The following is a 22,396-nucleotide window of genomic DNA, read 5'->3' as shown; positions in this document are numbered from 1 at the left end:
AAACGTATTCACATTTAATACTGCGACTGTAAAGAAAACACTGTTTACTGCATGTTTCAAATCTGGATAAAACATGCAAACGCACCAGTGTGGTCATTTAAGTTTAGAAGTATTCCAAAGATTACAAGCAGAAGGCCAATACAGTGACCAACAGAGAGGCCGCACTGCTAACAGACTGAAATACCAAACTATTGACAGGAAATGCAGAGAAGGTTTGCAGACAGAAAAATTGACATTTGGTCAGAGAATCAGCAGACACATTCACAATCCACTTATGTGGCATTCCTATTCTCATAACTGCCAGATTAGAAGTATTTAACTACTGTGTATCTCGTTGTGGCTGCAATTAAAAGCTACACAGCAACACTTTAAAACGCAGCAATCATTTTCACATCCCCTTAAAGAATAGAGCATGAATTCAGCTTTTATATGTGCTACACCATGAGTTCCAGTTGCTGGTCATCACAGGGGTGGTATCTGAGCCTGTCGTATAGGGGAAACTGTCAGTTTATCAGCAGGGAGGGTCCTCTGTGTTCACGCATGATTCACATCTAATGAGTATTCCCGTCTCTGCCTGGCTCTCGTCCACAGTCGCTGCGTAGTCGGCACACTGCGCTAATGAGAGGTACAATAACCACCTTGAGAGGTGCTTAGCGGCTCTAACGACGAGGCTGACAGAGTGCCGCAATAAGAGGACAGAGAGCAGGCCGTGGGAGTGAAGGACTCTAGCCATCAAATCTAAGTAGACCCCCAGCCCCTTGGTGTTGTGCAGCACGCTTTCAGTCAAACGTGCATACATGCATGGACGTGCAAGCACTCAATGTCAAACTTGCTCTTCATCAAGAAGGCCATTTAATTTTTCCTCAATCTGTCCTCTCAACACTCCATCTTCCTCTTCTCTTCATATTTCTTCTTTACTATCAACTTGAATGTAACAAGAACCGTTTCACACTGTCCAGTCAATCTGTCTCTTTTGATGTGTTCCTCTTCCATTTGCCTCATCTCCTGATCTGGATCCTGGCAGGGAATGCTGCAGGAGAGACATGGAAATTTTCAAAAGGAAGCTCAACTGTCTAAAATTAACTTCCAGCAAGAGAGAAAGGACCATAGCGTCCTATGTGCTTGAGCAGACAGAAGGTTAATAACACGAGCCCTGCTGTGGCAAAGGAGAAAAAGAACATAGAGCAGGTAGGAGGGATGGAAAGTGCTGATCCTCCACTTCCTCCATCTAAGACACAGGGGGAGGGGCATGGACGTAATTAGAGCCCTGGATATATGATGGGTTCTATGTACATCATCACCTCCCTTTTTTCTCTGTGGCACCTCATATCCCAGAATACACGCTGAGATGGGGCGGCAAATCACAAATTTGCAAATGCGTGCGATTTCAAACCAAAGCTACAATCGCAAACTGATGAATTTGTTTTACTTCATGTTTTTTTCAGTGCACTCTCTGATTAGGACATCAAATACTGGCATGTTGACAGAAGCTGCAGGCATCACACAAAAGGTGTTCTTTGGCATCAGTGTGATGACGCGCTCGCTGCGATGATCTGTTTTGAAGAAGCCTCATTAGGAAGCACAGGCGCAACAACTCTGTGATAGGCTCCGGGGCAGACAACTCTTTGGGCCGTTATTGCCACGGTGTACCAGCAGCATCTCTCTCTCTCTCACACACACACACACACACACACACACACACACACACACACACACACACACACACTGTAAATGCAAAAATAGCACACAGCAGAAATCAGTAATATCGAAAGTATCCAGCTTTTGATCAGCACCATGGACAGCAACTGCAGTCTGAGACTGGGAGCATGGACACATTTGAATAAGCCTATGCTACAAATTCATGTTATCTTCTTAAGCTAGGCCCCACAAGCCCAGAACAGATTGAACCTTGCAAGAAAGAAGGAGCCAGGTCAGAAAGTATAAGTAATATATTTCCCAGCATGCCCCTACATCATCAAAACTTTTCAGAAAAGGTGCCTATTTTAATCAATGGAGTCGAAAATGACCAAGTAAAATATATATATACTGCATAAAAAACTAGGTTTTGGTTCAGAAAATAGAACCAAGACTTAAACATATAAATCAATTCAATTTTTCACAACAGCAGTCACCTGAAGGCACTTTACATTGGAAGCTAAAGACTCCACAGTAACACAGAGAACAAACTCACTTTTAACAGGAAGAAACCTCTGACAGAAGCAGGTATAGGGAGGGGCAGTCATCTGCTGATATAGTGGAGAAGTCCCTGTCAAAGTCATGTTGACTGATCCCCTCCTGGCTTCTGTGCCTTGATGTGCTGTCCTGGCTGCATGCTTTAAGTTTCATAAAGTTTCCATGCATTGCTTGCAACACCTGCGGTAGTTTAAGAAAATGTAAGTATCGGTTCTGGTGACATGCCTAATATGGAGTGTGTTCTAAAAGTTCTTGATAAAAGATTACAATTGTTTTAACATTTTTGAAAATTTATTTTTAACATACTTGAAGTGTGGTAGGTGATGGATGTGTGGGCACCCAAGTGCATCTGATACCGCTATAGGGATATGTTAAATACAAAAAATAGGAACCACTGTTTTACATGATACAGGGGAAACTGATGAAAGTTGTTCTTGGTGGCAGGGAAAAAAGCGAGTGTGACAGGGATGCGGTAATGTGGGAAGTGGTATCAAATCAAATGTCTTTTTTGGCTGTTTGTTTTAGGGTGGATACGGAATTACTTCTCGACAAGAAAAGGCTCTTCTAGTCGAGGCCGTCAAGTACAGTTAAAGGAGAAGAAGGGAGGCAATGAAAAACAACCAAACTAAAAATCTGACATCTGTTTATGCAAAGCGAGCTGTGACTGCAGCTCACTCCGGAAAGTTGGAGGATGTTCTTTTATCCTCTGTTTTCCTGCATCGTGGCTTTAGACTGCAGTTCAGAAGTCACCAGAGGGAATTGATTATCAACAGGCAGGGGCTGGATCCTTCTCTGCTCCGGCATAATGAAGCGCTCTATTTCAGGAATATCAGGTGTTTTTCTTTTTTTTTCTTTTTTAGGCTTCTTGTCGCTACATCTAGGCTCACTTTCCTCTTCTCTGTATCCTCAGATAACACCAGCCCAGATATGACTGCACTGGGAATACAGCATGAATACTCTTTTTTTTTTTTAAACTCTAATTCAAAGTTAGAGAGATTTTTTTTTCCTGTCTGGCGACAATGCATTGTGACTGAATCCGCACTGCAATAGTTTGGCTTTGACAGTATTTCGACTGCGCGACGGAAACAAACAAGAGAGGGGGGAACAAAAAAAAGGCGTGTATGCAAACACGTACACAACTTCCAACAATTAAACACACGCACACACGCTTACAAGAAACAAACCCACACAAAGACACGCAAACAATCTATAAATAGCAGAGATCCATGGCAACCTGAGATTTGTTGTTTGCCGTCACATGCTGCTGAGAGCGAGAGAAGAGCTGGGACTTAAATAACACTGGGAGATTGGTTTGTGTGAGAGGCAAAGTCAAAACAAATTACGCCTTTTCTATCACCGCAGGCCCGCCGGTAAAGCATCTGAAATAGCTTTGTGCCTGGGGACGTTTTACCACTGAAAGAATATGGCGGCAATATCCTCTGAGGACCTTTAAAAAAAAACTGAAAAAACAAAGGGATGAGGCGAAGGAGGAGAGGATGGGGAATGAGAGGGTTTAGTTTTACTGCGGATCACAGGTGGCGACTTGACCACCTAACTCTTTTCGCTTTATTCTTGGCCGTCCCTCCTCCGCTCGCCTGTCCCTTCCCATCTCAACACATACGCACTGCTGTCACACTGAAGGTGTCCTCTGCTGAAAAATGAGAAACAGCACCACTCTAACTTCTCTCCTTTTTTTTCTGTTTTTAAAGGTGGTAAGGGCTTGAAATTACAACATTCAAGCATAATGAATATGGAATTCATACTCTTGAGGGGCAGCCCTGAAGGTTTTATCCAATTTCTATCCACTCCAGCTTGTTGATTTAAGTTGTTTTCTAGGCAAACACAAAGTTTTTTCCCCCCATCCTTTTCTCCATTTACGCTGACCTTCAGCAGACCCTCCCCTTCTTCTAATGCAAATAAACAAAAAATACATGCTTTGCTCAGTTCTCCTTAGCAACACGAGCACTGTAGCAGCATGAGGTGTATATCGGTGCTTTAATTGATTTTTTTCATTTTCCTTGGTTGGAGGTGGGGGTTATTCCATAGATAAAGCAATCTGGTGCGACTGTTTCGTTTTGGCGGTGTATTTGCACTCGCTCTCATATGCTGTTCATTAATTTGCAGCTAGTGGGTGATTTATCAACCCATTACACTTGGGCCTGCGCCCTCGCCACACACAGACATGCAACGGCATCTCGACAAGGCATATATGCGGCATCGTGTTGGTGGTTGGTGCTAAAAGGGTTGGGAGTGAGCCAGTGCGTGACAAATAGCAGCTGGATGGATTCACCAGCTGCACCTGCACACACACACAGGGTTCCTGCCCTGGTCTAGACTGGACTGGCCTATTTGGGAGCAGCAGCGAGGCTAAGTGGGGCAAACAGGCCCATGAGTAAAGTGAGATGCTAATATCATAAGATTAAAATCACTCCAAGGGAAAAATGTGCCCCTCTGCTGTGGTGGGGAATACTTAGTGCCCTATATTAATTAATAAGCCATGAATAGGTGTTAATGAATTGAAAAAGAAGTAATTTCAGGCTGCAATCTTGAGATGCTCATGAGCATTCATATTGTTGCTTTCATGATTGCAAAACAATAATCAATGTGGAAAAAAGAGAGTAGAAACTGTTGGAGAAACTGCTGGTGTTTCCACTAAATACACACACTAACATGAAGTATGAAGCAGGAGGGAGAAGGAACAAAGGTTTCAGGCTCCGAGACAACCGAGACATAATTTGTCGAAATTGGGTGACGCGGCTCAATAACAGGACTGTGGTCTTAATATCACACGGCTCTAATTATATTTCCAAATATATTTCATCACCGGTGACGTGTATGGCATTATGTAGTGCTAACCACTGTGCTAAATCCCATGCTGTTGTTTGTGAGAAGCGCTGATAAGGGAAGGAAAACAATTCTGTAATTGTGATTGCTTTGGAGAGCCCGCTAAATGAATTGTTGGTGTTTTTCCTCATTTTTTTTGTAAGTGGCATTTATAGAATTGCACACTGAACAATAAAGCTGTCCCTGGCTGTGATGAGTTTCACGGGTTTGCAGAGTTTCAAAACATGGCGAGCGGTGGCTTTTCAAAAGTGTGTGACACGGCAGACGTGTTTGTTGGACTGGATATCAAAGCCGACTGCCAACAGTTTGCAACAAGTTTTGAATCTTGAAACTAAAAAAACAAGCATCATATGATGGAAGTAAAAGTTTAATTGTGTTATTTTACTGTAAAGGCCTCAATCTTACCTTTTGAGCCGGATGATGTTTCCATAGCTGCTCTGCTCCTGAACTCCTGAACTCTGTCTTGAGCCACTTTCTGTTAATTTCACTGCAAAGACAAGGTTTAATGGAAATATACTGTAGGCAGGTGTAGGTTTGTCAGGTTTATTTACATATTTCTTCATCGCATTGTCATAGTGGTATTTCCAACTGAATCATCCAAATTAATAAAGCAGGAAAATGTATCCATACATGGACTTGGATATCACATCGACTTCGGGATTAACCAAAGCTAAAACAAACAAACAAAAACAAAAAAAAACTGCTGAAAAACAGTTCTAAATCCATGCATTTTTATTAGGGATATGTGCGACTAGCCCACTAGCCAACAATTCGTCGCTGTTGTCACTGTTAAAATTTTAAATTAAGCCCAATGTTAGCACATTATTGTGTCCTACATGTTATGCCACCAGGTGGTGGGTGGTGCATCATTGTTGAGAAACGCCTTTAATGTAGGCCCCATCTTTTTGTTAACATTATTAGATGAGATCACAGACAATGCAGGCTCAAATGAACTTTCTCCAAAAAGCAGATGGGTTCTCTCTTAGCGACAGGGTGAGGAGTTCAGTCCTTCGGGAGGGGCTCAGACTAGAGCCGCCACTCCTCCGAAAGGAGATGGTTCAGGCTTTCATCTCCTGGGCAAGGTTTTCCGGCCATGTATGTCTTATCGGGAGCAGGCCCCGGTGTAGACTGGGACAGATTACATCTGTCGGGTGGACAGGAAAAGGCTCGATGATTCCCCAGATAAGCTGAAGCTGTGACGAGCGGCAGGTCTAGGTTTCCCTGCTGCTGCTGCCCAACTTCAGTTAAGTGGAAGAAAATGGATGGATAATTTATTGTTTTGTTATTTTAGGTTTTAACTTCTACTGAAGTGGTTGTTGTGAAATTGCGAACAGCACCACACTTTTCAGTCGCAAGTTTTTCTGATGGTAATTTGTGAAGTAATACCTGAACATCTTTGTAGTAGCGGGTTTTCCTATCATACGTAACATCATATATTTTTTGAAGTGTTTTTCGTCTTTGTCTGTCTAGATAACGAGGAATTTTAATACACAAGATGTGAGGTGCCACAGAGTGAAGTGCCACGGTTTACTATGATTTACTGAAGAATGTGATAAATGGTTTAAAAAGCCTTTGTTATTAGTTTTTGACATTTTCCACTAAACGGTTCTCAAATGTAACTTAATATCTGAGTCTTTCTTACTTTTAGACTAGCCAGGAACAGAAACATCGCTACTTTTTATAGTATATATTTTGCCTGTTTCCTCTTTTTATGGCTTTAAACCAATTTTCAATAATTTACGACAAATTTATTTGTTTGACAAATTCTTCATTAAGCAGTTCGTTGTCCTTTATAGTGGATGTCTGTATAATGGGAGGAGAAAAAAATAAATTGTATACTCTTCTTGTTTAGGTGCCTAACTTACTTAGGGTTACCACTAGACACTCCCTAGTAGGCCTTGTATCAGATGACGACATGCCCAGCCAATCCATGCTGGTGTTACACTGGTCCATTGGTAAATTTACTGGATGTAGACAACTGTGGAATTAGACTGGGTGGATTGGTGGACAGGTAAACTGCACACACATGATGGGTTTATTCAAATCTTTCCTATTAGGATTTTTTCCCCCTTTATGTTAATGAAAGTCCTGTATATAATGCAATTTAATTCTCAATGAACCTGATGAAGACCGAGACATGCTGGTCTTATGATAAAACTGTTCTATATACTGTAATTGTGGCTGGAGCTTCAACCTCTGAAAACAATCCCAGTAAAAAGATTTACTACACATAGTTCCCACTAAATTTAACTCACATATTTACATAAACAGTCATATGATACTAACCACCAGACTCTGGGCCTGATGGCTTGTATCACAAATCAAAGTTTGTTTGGAAGATGAGGTCCAAACTTTTTAGACAGATATTTTAGAAGAGCCAACCGACAGTAGATCGTCAGATAAAGCCAGAAAGAGTTGAACACTGAAGCTAACAAAAGGCTAACAAAGCCACCCCTGGATATGACTGTAACATCTCCCATCTGCTGGGCCTGTTGATTAGCAGGGCCATAAGGGTGTGATTTACATTCAGCCACCTCTTCCGGTTTTGTGTTTTCAGGTCACCCCCCAGGCCCATTTCTGAGAATCTCAAGATGGCTCAAAGCAATTTCTTTTTTTCTGTGCATTGCTCTGTCTTTTTTTCCTGACGCAGTTGTAGAACAGACGGAGGACTTTCTGAAGCTGCTATAGGCTCCTTTGTCAAGTTACTTTGAGAGCTCTTCCACAGACACATCAAACACGGAGCTACAGCTGTGTCCCGATGCATATGCATAAATCTCCACGTGTCCGTTCGCAAACCTTTGTTTGGTTGCCCGACGGGAGCAGAAGATTCCTGCAGAAAGCCCATGCTTTCCAAATCAATGGGGGAAAAAAGAAAATGATTCAGCTTTTTTCTACTGAGACAATCCATCAAATGTAATGAAAGCATTTACTAGGATGAGAATCCTGTCACTGCTGTATTGTGTGTGACAATGAATAACCTTCAGGTAAGTGCAATGTACATTCTCGGCGAGACTTCTGAAAACATGAGAACCAGCAGAGACACCTCCTGACAGATTGCAGAGAGCTCCACAAGTCATTTCATTCTTTCCTGGCACAAGTCTGGGTCTGAGGACATGTTTGCTGGGTCCAAACATGCCATCTGCCTGACAATGGTGTGCTCATGGTGCTTGTCTTGCATTTTCTGGATGATGTTAGCGAAACAGTCCACACAGTCTCTTCTAAACTCAAACACAAGAAAAAAAGCTTGGATTTTCTGTACACAAGCAATTGTGTGATCTTTCTCCACAATCCCTTTAAGGATTTTAAATATTTCAGGTGAACATTTGGCTTTTACTCGTTTTTGTCCAGCTTGATCATCTACATTTGAATGTAAATCTATTAATATTATAATGGTTTCTCATGTTGCAATGTTTCATCACATTTTAAATCAACTTCGCTGTGATTACCGAACTGTGACTTTGCATTATCTGTCTGAAAAAAACTGCAGTTGGATATTTCCCCCGAAATCACCGTTGACAGTTATTGAAATGGAAATGTACTTTATATCCATGGTGAGTTATTCATTACCTTCTTGAGCAGAGACAGGTCTTTACTGATGAATATCATTACAGGCTCATCTGTCCTGGAGATGCCATAAAGAAGAGGGCCAACTCATGCCTCTTCAAGCAATATGTTCTAGGATTTGTACAGCACTCTGTAAAAGTCTTCAGCCAACCCTCGTTTGCTGCTAAATATTTTGCTTCCAAGGTGCAAGACTTTCTTGTACTTTTTTTAAGTTGTGCAATAGTTCTCTGCGCTATTTTCAGCATGACAATGACCCTAAGCACACTGCCAAATCATTAAAAACACACAGTGGAACACTAACAGTCTGGGATTGACCTCCCTAGAGCTTGGACCTGAACATCACTAAAGCAGTGTGGGATCAGAGAAAAAAATAAAAGAAAGCCAAAATCCAAAGAGAAGCTTTGAACAACCTTTGAGAACAATATTTAAAGAAATGATAAGAAAACTTGCGCAAGAGACTTTAGGCTTTGCTGAAAGATAAAAGTGGTCAAGACTCTTGCACTGTACATCGACATGGCAGGCAAAAGCACGATCTACTTCCTTGCTGATAAGGGCCACGTTTTCTATTCAGTTATTCTCAAAAAGCAGTTGAAGAATCAAAAATTTCTTGAACAAAGTGCACAAAATCTTGTCCACTAGCAGGGGTATTAAGGAAGATTGCACGCAATGCTTTGAGCACTTTCTCCAGCTATGTGGAGCACATGCAGCCCACAGCTCTCGAGCACACACATACAGCTGAGCACCTCCGAACGCCTCTGCATGTTCCTGCTGGAGCAACTCAAAAACTTCCAGCTAACACTGGGTCTGTCTTTTGAGACTAAACTCATATTTCTCAGGTCAAGTAACTGCAGACATTCCTGGTATTAAAAAAAGATTCAGACATTAGTCATACAGTCAACACATCTCAGCTCTGACATTCTACCTCAAATTAATGTTAGACTTAAATAAATGCCATCACACACATAAAGCAACACGATCAACTTATGTTATAAGGAAACAAGAATTGCAGCTTTCGATAGCTATAGTGTGGGAGCCATTACCAGACATACGCTGTTAAGCTTCTCCAGGGCTGTTTATATACTCTATTTTCACACTTTGGCAGGTAAACAACCAGACTCTCTTAAAATGCAATTTAGCTGGTAGACTAATTAAAGTGTCTGGCGAATTAATGAATCTACCAACTACTGATGCAGCTAAAAATTCAGTTTTGTGCCCTTGCAATAGCTGTTCATCACTTACCTAATTAATCAAGCTTGCCTAAGCAGTACACTAATGTACATAAGATATAAGTTAATAGATAGAGTGATGAACAGCAAACTTACTGTGAAACACTGAAGTCCTTTGTGTAGTCTTGTAAGCAATGACGTACATGCAGGTCCAATCATGTGCCTTTAACTCTCCGGTTCAGTGTCTCGTTAAACATGTACTGCTTCTATTGACTTAAACTTTTTTTTTTTTGTATACAGGGCAAATCTGAATGTATCTCCAAATACGGTCTTGTATTTTCATTATTAAATATCTGTACAGCCTCTGAGCCTGGAATGTTTGACCTGCACGAACAGTGGCTTGTCATAGTACACATCACCCAAATGACCTCTGCCCTGAGAGCTGGCATAGAACAAAATGTTCAGACTTTGGATTTTCCAGTGTAAAATCTGCGGTAGCGTCCGTGTTAGTAGAGGAACAGTGTGTAGCAGAAATGAACATCTGGGATCTGCTGACAGACCTTTTCATACTGTCAGTGCTTCCTGGTCTGTATGTGTGATACCACCGCCGTGATTCGGATAGTTCCATTTCTGAAATACATTTAACACGCAGCACAGAGTAATTGAGCGAAACAAACACCAAGAGTAATAATTAAGCTCAAGTCATTTGCTAAGCCTGTATTTTAACATTTCCATAAACTAATGATCAGTGTGGATGCAAATGCCCGCCTATTCCCTCTCCAACAGCCTCCTCACCAAGTAGGTGGTGAGGAGGGATTACCATAGCAAACATTCCACTTAATTGGGGAATCATCAGTTACATTTTTTTTAGGAAGGGGCACAGTGGAGGAGTCCAGGATGAAGCTTTGTCATGTCAATATCTTTTCTTAAAAACCTAAAACAGTGCCGTTACAGAGTTTGTCTTTTGTTATCAGTACTCTCAGCACTGTCTACAGCACATATATTTGGAATGTTCTATTTGAGTTTAGTTTTCTCCTGAAAATATTTGGATTTGCTGAATGAAATTCTAAATCCTCTATTGCAGGGCAGTTCTGCAATGTTTCCAAGCACCCTCTAACAACTAAAGAGCCACCCCCTGTAGAGCGAGTTGCTGCGAATGACTGTAATATCAAATCAAAAGTTTCCCTTCGGAGAATCTGAATCAGACATCAGAGCGGACAAATTGCAATTATGTGCTCCATGAAAAAGAAAAATAGTGTAGTGCAAATACCTCACAAATGTCTGAAAGTACACAAAATCCATTTTGACGCTTTGGTAAATCAATCTGAAATTGCAGGCTGTGATCATATATTCTTATTACCTCAGTGAGATGGCCTTCCTTCAGCTAAGCAACTGGACATTGATGTTAAGCCCAATAGCATCCTCCTCCACGCTACCTTAAAAACCTTCCAAGCCAATTCATACAACACAAAATGCTTTAAATGCTCAGGCAAAGATACCTCTAAGCCAAAAGTTCTTTTATTCCTTTCTGTGTAAATTACTTGCAACAGTTTAATGAGCCTTTATTATTTTTGGGGTTTTTTAAAGACAAAATCTTACGCCCAAACAACTTCCTTGCTGGAGAGTACAACCTGTTTCACATGTGGGTTCTAGTGACAAGGGCTTCACTTTCAGCTCCTAATGCATTATATAGAGTAGGATTAAGCCTCCACCACAGATGTATAGACACAGCGGCCCAGTATGCAGATGGAATCATAACTGACATTAATATGTAAACACAACAAAGTAAATAAACTCCATTAAAAACCTGGCATGTTTCATTTAACCCAGCCCCCCCGCATCATCTGTTTGGCTTGTGGAGAGAGGGCTGGTGAAAGGATGTGAGTAAAGAGTGAGGACAAAGCACTGCAGGTAATTATACTCTGCACACTTGTAATGCGGGGGTCAGCCCAAGTCCCTCCCCTTTGTTCTACAATCAATAGCCACGAAGGAGGGTGGCAAGCAAGGAACGTGGACAGGGAGGAAGAGGTGGGGAACGTGTTGAGTGAGAAAGTTGGTAGGTCCTTATATTAAGTATTAATCATTTAACAGTATGAGTGTGGGCTGCTGGGAGTGTTAAAACACAGTAGTACACAAACACTTAAGGAGTCAGGTGCAACGGGGAAATATCTAGTGGCGTTAACAGGTCCCTACAGGAAAAACAGGTAGTACACTCTGCAAAAGGATTGGCTGGAGGAGGGGTACAATAAAAGAGCTGAAGAGGGCTACAAAAAGAGAATGAATCACTTTGACTTAATCCAGCAATCTGTGGGAAAAGAAACCGCAGTGGCTTTATTGTTACCATCTAGCAAGATAACTTAGTGCGCTTATTTGACAGGAGAACGGTGCCAGATCCAGTGATAAAAACAACAACAAGCAGAGCATGAAAGAAAGCACATCGCTGGTCCTTCTCTAACGTGTCCGACAGACCATCCTTTATTTTTTAACAATCTCTGACCTGAGCACTGCATTCCCCTGAAGCGGCACCCTGAGGATTGAAAACCACTGGACATTCAACTTATAGCCTATCCAAAGTATAAAACCTCACAGCGTAGCCCTCTCTAAATGCCTTCCATGTAGAATGCAGAGTTGTTTTCTGATTTTCATGGCCCAAGTTCTGCAGTAGCTTTTATTAAAAAAGAAAACCAATTTTTTTTTGTCTACTGTTAGATTGTCTCAATAATACTTTTGGGTCAAAGTTCTTAGTAGCCATTAACTAGGCCCGTTGCATTACAAATCATAATACGAAAAGTGATAATATTGTTCAAAAATTTTATATCATTGCGTTTCCTCAATTGTACAAACAAGTCTCTGATGATGATTCAGTAAAAAGTGCAAAAAAACTGTTCCAGCTAAAGGAAGAAACACAACTTACTATTAGCATGTTCCAACAGGTGTATTTGCATCACACAAACCTAGAGAACACTCAGCAACCGCTAACAACCGTTGGTTTCTAGGGAAAGGTTTGTATTCTCAAACTAGTTGGTAAGTGGTTGCTGGAGGTTGTTTGGTGAAATCAGTCACAAGGGGGATGCTGCACCAAGAACCTCCTTTTGATTGCTTTGGTTGTTAGCAAATTGCTGTTTGCATGTAGCAAATGCCAGTAAGACTCACCAATCAGACATTTTTTCTCTCACAGCTAGTTGCTAGATAGTTGTTGACCAGGCTCTAGGCCTGCGTGGCTGTGATCTAAGTCAACCTTGGTCCTTAGACCACACTGTGTAGTGTTATGAACAATCCAATTATTTTCTTAGTTAAATAATTCAAAATAATAATATCTTAAAAGCTAATATACACAGTAGCAGCAGATTTAATGTAATAACATAGAAAAAAGAAAACAAGATCTTGGTGAGTAATAAAAAACAAAGTCCAACCAAATTCTTCAAAGAATGCCAGGTTCAGTTTTAATATGAGCTTTAGGCTTCTTCTTCATCCTGCCGTTGTTCTCGCTGATACAAGGTCCGCTCTTCCGCAAAGGTTTCTCCATTTGGTTCTGTCCAAGGCGTCCTCAGGTGATGCGTTGACAGTCTTAATGTCTTCCTTAATTTTGTCCATCCACCGTTTCTGTGGTCTGCCTCGAGGCTGGCATCCTTCTGGGTCGATCACCATAGCCGTTTTTGCTACAGAGTTCTCATAGCTTCGAATTACGTGTCCACACCACCTCAGACGGGACTCGAGTATATTTTCCTTAATTGGAGCTACACCTAGTCGCTTCTGTATGTCTTTGATTGTAACACGGTCCCGCCTTGTAATTCCCAGGCTCCATCTGAGCATGTGCATCTCCATGGTGTTTAGGGCCTGTTCATGTGTGGTCAATGCGGGAAAACATGCGGAGCCATATAGGGCTACTGGGTAGACCACCGTTTTGTAGATTTTCAATAATCAATCTGTGTGAACCGTCCTCCACTGGCGTAAGTTATCAGGTGAGATAGCCGCTTTTTGAAGTAGGTGTTCGCTACGATGAGGTTGTGGGCTTTGGCAAAATCCAGGATTCTGCAGCCTTCTTCGTTTCGCACACCGTGTCCTTGTCCACCATGGTGTTGTTCATAACCATCTCTTCTGGTCCCACATGACCATTCAGGTCACCGCCTATGACCAAGCATTCTTCTGGCCGGACTGAGCAAAGATGATCTTTAAGTTGTACCCAAAATTCATCTTTGGACTCATCTGAGCACCGCACTTGTGGGGCGTAGCAGCAGACCACTCGCAGAGTTGTCTTTCCAGAGTCTATTTCAATGAGACATGAGACGATCACACAATCGGTTGACGGTCACGACGCTGCCTTTGAGTTTTGCAGCAATCGCGATACCCACACCATTTTGGATTTTTGTTTCTCCATTGTAATAAAGCTTGTACCCTTCACCAGTTTCCTTGGCTTTTGCTCTGCTCCATTTTGTCTCTTGGACACAGGCAATGTCGATGCAGCGGGTCTTCAGGGCAGCAGTCAATTCACGACTTCTTCCAGTCATGGTTCCGATATTGATTGTTCCAAAACGAAGATGGACTCGTCTCTTTAGCCCACTCCGTCAATGAGTGGGTAGCCCTCGCTGATTTCCCATGTCGTTTGGGCGACGCCTGTGGGGGACGCCCTAGCATTTCCCGAATTTTGACATTCCATTGCCATTTGATGCGACAATTTGAAGCTTTGATCAACTTGTCACACCGCCTGACATCGAAGACCATCACCATTGGTTGGTTATCCAGGAGGCACCGCGAGGAGGTGGTGATTGGATTTTGCCTCCCTTAATATGAGCTTTAGGCTAATGCAGAGAAATGTGGGGCTATACCTAGTTTGACCTTTTTTTGTGCCAAATTGCAGGTATTTAAAAAACATCCAGGCTCCTAGAACTTTCTAGTTACATTGTTTACATGGAAATTCCAAAAGACCAATCAATGTATGTATGTATGTGTGTGTGTGTTTGCTATGCTAGGACGCAAACACAGATTAAAAACAGCTCATCACACTGTGCCTTCATACATGAGAATGGATAAAAGATGGCGCTTCAGCAGTGCCTACACATGAAACCATTGTTTCTTTTCTTTTTTTCCCCCAGATGAAATAGTAGTCTGTCTTGTTCTGCATTTTCTTCCTCAGCCTCAGAAACAGATAAGAAGGGACACTATTGCAGTAATGTCAGTCTTCAGCCAAATGGATAAACCTGGATGGCAGGCTTTTTGCTGCAGATAAGGATGTTACCACCACAGATCTGCGGGAGACAAGAGTCAGCTATCTAAAAGCCGGGGAGAATGGGGCCCCGCTGGTTTGCTCACAGCTTCACAACATGGAGACTCATGAACTGATGCTACTATTGTGTATCTAAGCGGTATCACAGTGACAACAAGCCCGAGGTATCTTTATTCTCGCCGTCTTCTGGATTAATGATAGCTTGGTATAAAATGTAGATTATTTACACATATGCTGACAGCTAATGTGAATGTGGAGACAGTTCAGATGCCTCAGACTCAAGCATGGCTTTATTTCACATACGTGCTGCCTTTTATGGATATGATTAGGCCTTTAGGTATAAAGAGTAGGGAAAAGTTTTTGGCTGGTTATGCAACCAGTTGCCATGCCAACTCACCCTAGACAGAGTGGGAAGGTGTGGCGTTTCCGACAATCACGCCCCAAATCGACGCTTTTTTCCATTTCATCGGTGCTTTGAAGCACGATGCGCCAGCAGGGAAAGCACGATTATTCGGCTAAATTCTGCGAGGGAAATTACAGCTTTGTGGCAGCAGGTGCATCTACGATTCCCCCCACTCTTGTCCCCAAGTGTAAACAGGCATGCAAACGAGTACAGGGAGGCACATATTCTACAACACACACCTGTACATAAAATATATACGCAGGCGTCAAAACAAGCTCACAGAGTCACACCTGCTCTTTGTTTTCTTGCTTGCCTGTTTCCACACACAAATCCTCCCCTTCTCCTCCATTGTTGGGAAAAACACACAAAGCACTCGGCGACACAGATCCGTACATGATCTTGTCACAATGCAGCAATCGAACAGGCGGGAGCTCCAGAAGAGGCAATTCTGCTTCTGTTTGTTTGACACGGAAAAAGAGAGGGGGGAGATAGAAGTGTGATGGGGGTGAGGGTGGGGAGTAAATCTAACATAGGGGGGCCTCGTGGCAGAGTCCCCAGGATCAAATCCAATTCTGGCAAGATACACATTAAGCCCTGTCTATCACAACAGTGTCCTTGGAATGTGGCAGGATGGTGATCCCAGCAGTGGGGGGCTCTGTTTTCCATAAGAGCCAGGATGAACCTGCTTAAATGTGTGCAGGCACATCCAAGATCCTGCATCACCTTGTAAGGGTTCTTGTTTCTAAAGGGTTTGTAACACTCTGTGAAACAAAGTTTGTGACCTTAACATTTCTTCTGATGGATAAAGAAAACCAAATGCTCTATTTAGACTCTTAATACAGTGGCGACAATAGTCAACTGGCTCCTTTAAAAGCATCAATAGAGCTGAGTAGGTAGCAGCCTAATTTTAGCAGAAAGTAATGTTTTGACAGCAGGAAAGTATAACAGGCTTTACCTCATCCACAGCACGAGCAGTGACACTAACACTGTAATCCTGCCTGCTGGTAATTTACAAATGGCTACAGCACGTAGCTCGTCCAGCAGCGGGCTTCGACTCTGAATTTTACAATACCTTCAGCACGTACTGCTTCATATGCAGCAGGCACAAAATCGCAGCCGAGAAGGTCGTGTGAATATTGGCCCATAAATCAATACCGCTTTTGTTTTACTCCCTAAAAATGGATGAAAATTTCACAGACAAAAACTCAGCGTTGCTGTCCATACTTTGCATAGGATGGAAAGCTAAGGAACAACACCCAAAAAGAGCAGAGCCTGTGATGCAGCTCGTGTATTGATACCAGTGAGATTATCGAGTCGACTTAAAGGTCAGATTCATAGTCGATTCCCTTGTTGATTCCCAATCAATTTTTCTGTTTGGGAGCAGAGGAGAAAAAAAGGCAACTTTTTTTTTAATCATCTCAAAGTTCGCACACAGGGTAGGAATACGGTTGAAAAAACATATGCACATAAATCCTGGGTGCAAAGGCTCCACTGATAGATTAGGGAAAAGCTGCTTTGCGATGAGCAAGTGTCATAAAGGAGTAACAGCATTGATAAAGTAGCTCAGGAGCCTGGAGGGCATAGAATTTCAATGGATTGGATGATCTGAAAACTGTTCTCGATCCTAATCCTGACATGGCGTCTTCTTTTTTTGTTGTTTATCCCTCAAATGTTAAAACACGGATAATGCATGACCCACCCTGCAACCCTATTCCCCATATAACCATCAGATGTGCCAATAATGGCCAACAATCAATTTGTTGAATTTACAGATTCTGCCCCAGCTGAGGTGACTCTAAATAACATCACCTTCTACAACTTTTATGCAGTTTCAAAGCACGCATCCAAAATGCAAATGCACACAATACACACCGCACAAAGTCCGAGTGCTCGTTCCGAATCTTATTTCACTTTCAGCTGTGAGGAAAATCACACGCTGTTTGCCTCGCAGCTTGAGTTCATTCAGGCTAGAGTGGAAGCGACAGTTAGCCTATTTACTTTTATTCTGGACTTGTGCTAATTATCTTAACTACACAAGTAATTATCTTTCACATCAAAGGGCTGTGCTCCGAGGCCTGCTGATCCCCCACCTCCCACCTTCCCTCCCCCGCAACTCACCAACCAGCCAGCCCGCCCCAGACGCGCGCCATCATCGGCACGTTTCCGGAGCCAGCTGAATCATGACATTAGCAGATAATTAGACGATCGCCTGACTGCGTTTGATGGGGGCACATGTGACGAGCAGCCGTCTGCGAGCTGAATTATTGAACGGGATTCCAGAGAGATATTATCCCCCAGATTTAACCGTAGCTATTAGATCTCAGGTGTTAAGCTGCAGCCTCAGTGAAAAGCCTGCATAGCATTTTACAGATTAGCAGTAAATAAATGACATCCCAGAGGATCGTTGATTTTTTTCTTCTTTTCTTTTTTTTTACTCTCTTTGGTTTATTCCGTGCTGAGCATCTCTTTCATCTCATCCATTAGCACTGTTGTTTCTGATCACAGTCCACTCTGATCAATGAATAATGCAGCTGCTGGTTTGACTGCTGCCCAGAAGCCATGACTTAATGACATAACCTTATGGCTAGGAATGTACGGCGCATGTTTGTGTGTGCATGCTTTCATTAGCTTCATCTTCGCCAGTGCCTCTGGGCTCCAGCTCCAGCAAACAGACAATAATCAGGTCATCTGGCATCAGGCGCAAAATCCTTCATTAACAATATAACGATAATCTTTGCAGAAACATGTGACTGTGGGAGAAAATTTACATGAACTGCATTTAAATTCCTTTGAAGTTGTTTGTTTTGCTCACCTTGGAAACACTATTTCTACTTGTCCTCTGTGGTAAGAAGTAAACGCACCCCATAAATATTTATCTACCTAGGGCCCGTGCTATTCTGGCCCAGTGTTTTGAACATAGCCACTGGAGACTGGGCCTATCAGGGGCCTGCTGAGAGAGACCGAGAGAGAGAGAAGGAAAGAAGCAGGGAGGGAGCGGTGGAGGATAATATTTGTGTGTGTTCCAAAATGGAAAGTGGATAGTTTGCGCAATGTTTAATGCAGGAGGATCGGGGCACAGTTCATAGTGTTTCCTTTACGAGTCACCTCACACACCTCTGAGCTTTCAGTCACAAACAAGATGATTCTCATCTGCATTTTTGAGGCTTTTGTGCTGGTTGGAGAAATATTTTTGCCACAAATTCACAGTAAAACCCAAGATTTTTAACCTCTCCGGCATGTCTGGCAATGTGATTCAAAAGAACTTTAAAGCGTGACTTTTGAATCGAATGTCATTTTGAGCCAACACTGAAGCATGCCCGTGCTGACATATCCATTTTGCCAGGTATTTAAGAGCAGACCAGAGCACTTATTAAACATCTTCTGTTTAAAGAACAATCACAAAGCGCCGTTTAAGAAAAGGAATATTATCAAAGATTCCTTTAAAGGGTAAATACGCATGGAATGAAGATTTGGAAACTAAAATCCCAGCAGAGGATTGGAAATCAGCTTGTGATGGGAGCACTATGTTGGGCAGTGCATAAACGCTATAACATTTTAGGAAGCGGTCAGAGTGACATGAAAACATCTCAAAAGAAAGTCACTCCTGCTTAGTTTCACAGCTACACAAATGTGATGAAAATGAACAAAAGCTATTAAACTCGAAATTAAAATTTCATGCAAAAATACAATTATTACTACTTTTGCTGAAAATTAATCAGCTACTCTTCAAAAACTGCACTCAAAGAACTGTGTGACATGTGGCATGCTGGCTGGAACCTAACCAATTTCTTGGCAGACTGATGGTATTGCCTGATATTAGCCATTTTTATCAGCATTCATAACTGCTGTTAAATGAAAACCTGAAAAGCAAATAAGAAATGGGCAAAACACCCTACACAATGTTAAGAGTGTTGACATTGCACTTTATTCACTAGGGGGAACATCTGCGACTGCAACACGTTTGAAACGTCCCAAACAACAACCAGCTGACTGTACATACACATAACAAATGTTAGCTACACATAACAAATATTAGAGGTTTTTTGTTTCATTTGTATGAAAGGAAAAAGGATTTTTAAGTCACCAAATATCAATTTCAAAAAAGCTTAACTAGTAGAATTTACACAAATCCACAAAAACTTTTTTTGTAACAAAATATCAATTTCTGCTGTCCCTGTATCGATACATTATTAGCAAATAAAATATCACGATACTACGCAGTATCGATTTTTTCCCCCACCCCTAGTTTTTAGTAGATGCCAATCTGAAAATCCCAGGTAACATCTTTCCCAAGTTATCATGTTCACAAGATTTTCAGAAAGCTTGACCTTTGACCTTAACCTTGAGATCATGGTCACCGGGATTTTAAGTCATCCAAAAATTTTTGCAGATGGGCCTACGGTATGAATTTGAAAATCCTACGTTGCCTCTTTCTCCAGTTACCGTGTTCACTGCTCTTTGTATCCGCGCCGCACACCTGGGTGATCACAATGCCTCATCGGCTTTTTTTAAAACAATTAAAGTGTGAGTGAAGTGCAGACTTAAAGCTTTACAGCCAAGGGGTAAAATCTGATATGATTAGCCAATTATCAATTAGCCGTTGTTTTTTTCTTTTTCCTCTGCTTGCTTTACCTTAACTTCATGAACAAAAAACAATAAAAATATCTTCAAAGCCATAAAAAGGCAAATGCCAAATAACAACATCTCTGCTGTGGGTTTGCTGACAGAGAACGTGCGACACCAGCTCAGATACAAGATGCATCTGCTTGACATTCTTCCTTCTTGATCTGGTGAAAGAAGTCAAAAATGCCAGGCGCAATATTCTACCCCCCCTCCCCAAGAAAATCTTGGCGGCAGGGTGGGAAAAGTTAGTTGCCAGGTCTGACACCTGTGTGCAACGCAGGCAATTCTTGCTGTCACTTGCTGACATGGAGCCAGGAAAAAAGGGCAAAAGAAAAAAATAAATAAAGCTGGTGGCACAAGCTCATAACAATCGGCTGCATGACTACGGGATGCACATTTACACCTACGAACTTGTGCTGTTCCTCACGCCTTCATGCAGAGGAGCACGCCTATGTGGGGAATGTGACATTTCCTCCCTGAACCCTGTTGACACTTCTGTGAGGGCTGGGTTTGGGGAGTGGAGCTTGGATTATACATCCGCAGGCCTGTTACCTGGTGAGCTCTGCAGACTTCCAGAACATCAGAGCCCTACGCCTGGATGTTATTGCCACCCGCAGCACCCCTGCCTGAACCACATCTCTAATGAGGCCTGCCTTCAACTCAGTCAAAGTCATCTGATGACACTGATGTGGGGAGATTGATATTCACGCTTGACTCGCCGTCCTCTCCACTTGACTGCCGTGTTTACCTCCCCGCGCAATTAGTATCTGGTGAAGACAGACAGACAAAAGAGAGGAGCGAGGGATGGAGTCAGACTCTGCTGTGCGACTGCATTAGCTCCAATTGTTTATGAAGATGGGAGATGTCTTTCAACAGCGGCTTGAAGGTGGCCTTCTATATCACAGGGCCATTACTAGCTCATTTAATCCCCATAAAACTGCTTTACCTCTCTGAATGTCAGGAGCCTGAAATATCAGAAACTGTATTGGCTTAAGTAAAATGCATATTTCAACAGTTTTTCTGCTAAATTTGCATCGAAGACGTGCCTCGCTTTGGCCTTTTAAGATGCACTTAGGAAAAAAGAACCCACAGAGCAAAACTCCACAAGCGTGACGGTGCAGGTTCAACTCCAGCCCACACAAAGCAGTTTACATGCCCCCCTCTCTGTGAGCTAACTTCATCGCACTATTAGCATATGAACAAATAAAACACTTAAGATAGAAATTGTCTGCCCACTCGCTGTGGAAAAAAAAGGAGAATGGAGTTAATGGTAGAGATGGACAAGGATTGGCATTAGCAGACTTTTTATCTGAGCTGTTGGAGAGAAGCGCCAAACCCATGTCTTCGAAGTGATTTAGCGTTAATTGACAGTCTTCTAATCGGCCGCATTCACCATTTGAACACAGTAATAAAAAACTGTTTGTATGCTGAATACAGATGCCTACCCGAGAGGAGAAACGACCGGAGCTGAGCAAAGCAGGTGGACACTCGGCTACGCCGGGTGTTGTCACGGCGGAGGGTGTTCGGATGTGTGTGTGTGTGTGGAGCAACAGCGCCTCCCTGTGGAAAGTGGCTGCCTTAATCAGAACAGATGCAAAACTTGTATCCACTAGTTAGCTTAACTGCTAGGGACTCCGACTGTAATTTAACTTTTTGTAAATAGTACTTTAGTACGTTTCATAGGTAATTATATAACTTTTATTACATTTATTTATCTTGAGCGTTACTTTTATGTTATTTTTAAGTCCCATGTTTAACTCCACCAAGGAGAGGAGATACAGTGTGGGACTTTAAAAGAGACAGAAGCTAAAACAGGTAGCTTAGGATAGAGAATTGTGACACATTAAGGACGAGTACATAAGTGCGCTTGATTTTTAACTGTTGGGGCCATAATTTGTTAGAAGGCGAAGCAGTTTTTGTCGTTTTTTCCTTTGTATATCACCACAATGTATTTTAAATCAGTTAAGGCGTGAGTGAAGTGCAGACTTTAAGCTTTAATTTGTATATTTAAATTAACTGCTTAGGACAGGTATATCAAACATAAGGCCCAATTGGCCCCTGGCCCCCGAATCGATTCCAAGCTGGCCTACTGGACAGGTTTGCCAAATCTGACGGCATGTGGAAAATGGATTTTGAAATTTCATCTGTATTTTTGTAGGTTTCATTTGTGGCCGTTTGTAGTACACCAAAGTAAACAATTAAATGACAGAAAGCTTCCAAAAAAGGACCTTTGTTGTGGATTAATGAAAATCTTTTGCTTTATAAATACAGGACAGTCTGCACAATCTTCTGTTTCTTATATTAAGACATCTCAGGGATAATACATTAGTTAAAATTCTTTGCACTGGCAGAAGAGGCAGCTTCCAGTCCACCCCACTT

General features: G+C 42.1%; 1 long non-coding RNA gene across 1 annotated transcript; it reads right to left on the bottom strand.

Annotated features, from left to right (window-relative positions):
* Nucleotides 1-9: 9 nt before the first annotated feature.
* LOC143413196 (uncharacterized) lies at nucleotides 10-21,597 on the bottom strand. The gene is made up of 5 exons (XR_013093815.1): nucleotides 21,463-21,597; nucleotides 20,570-20,784; nucleotides 5,443-5,524; nucleotides 2,192-2,373; nucleotides 10-1,030 (listed from the first exon to the last, which is right to left on the bottom strand). It is a non-coding gene; the product is annotated as an uncharacterized LOC143413196 (long non-coding RNA).
* Nucleotides 21,598-22,396: the final 799 nt, after the last annotated feature.

The sequence above is a fragment of the Maylandia zebra genome, linkage group LG17 (assembly GCF_041146795.1).
Source record: "Maylandia zebra isolate NMK-2024a linkage group LG17, Mzebra_GT3a, whole genome shotgun sequence".
In the NCBI taxonomy this organism is placed as follows: Eukaryota; Metazoa; Chordata; class Actinopteri; order Cichliformes; family Cichlidae; genus Maylandia; species Maylandia zebra.
Note: the sequence above shows the minus strand (reverse complement) of the source record. Positions and strands in the feature narration are given on the sequence as shown.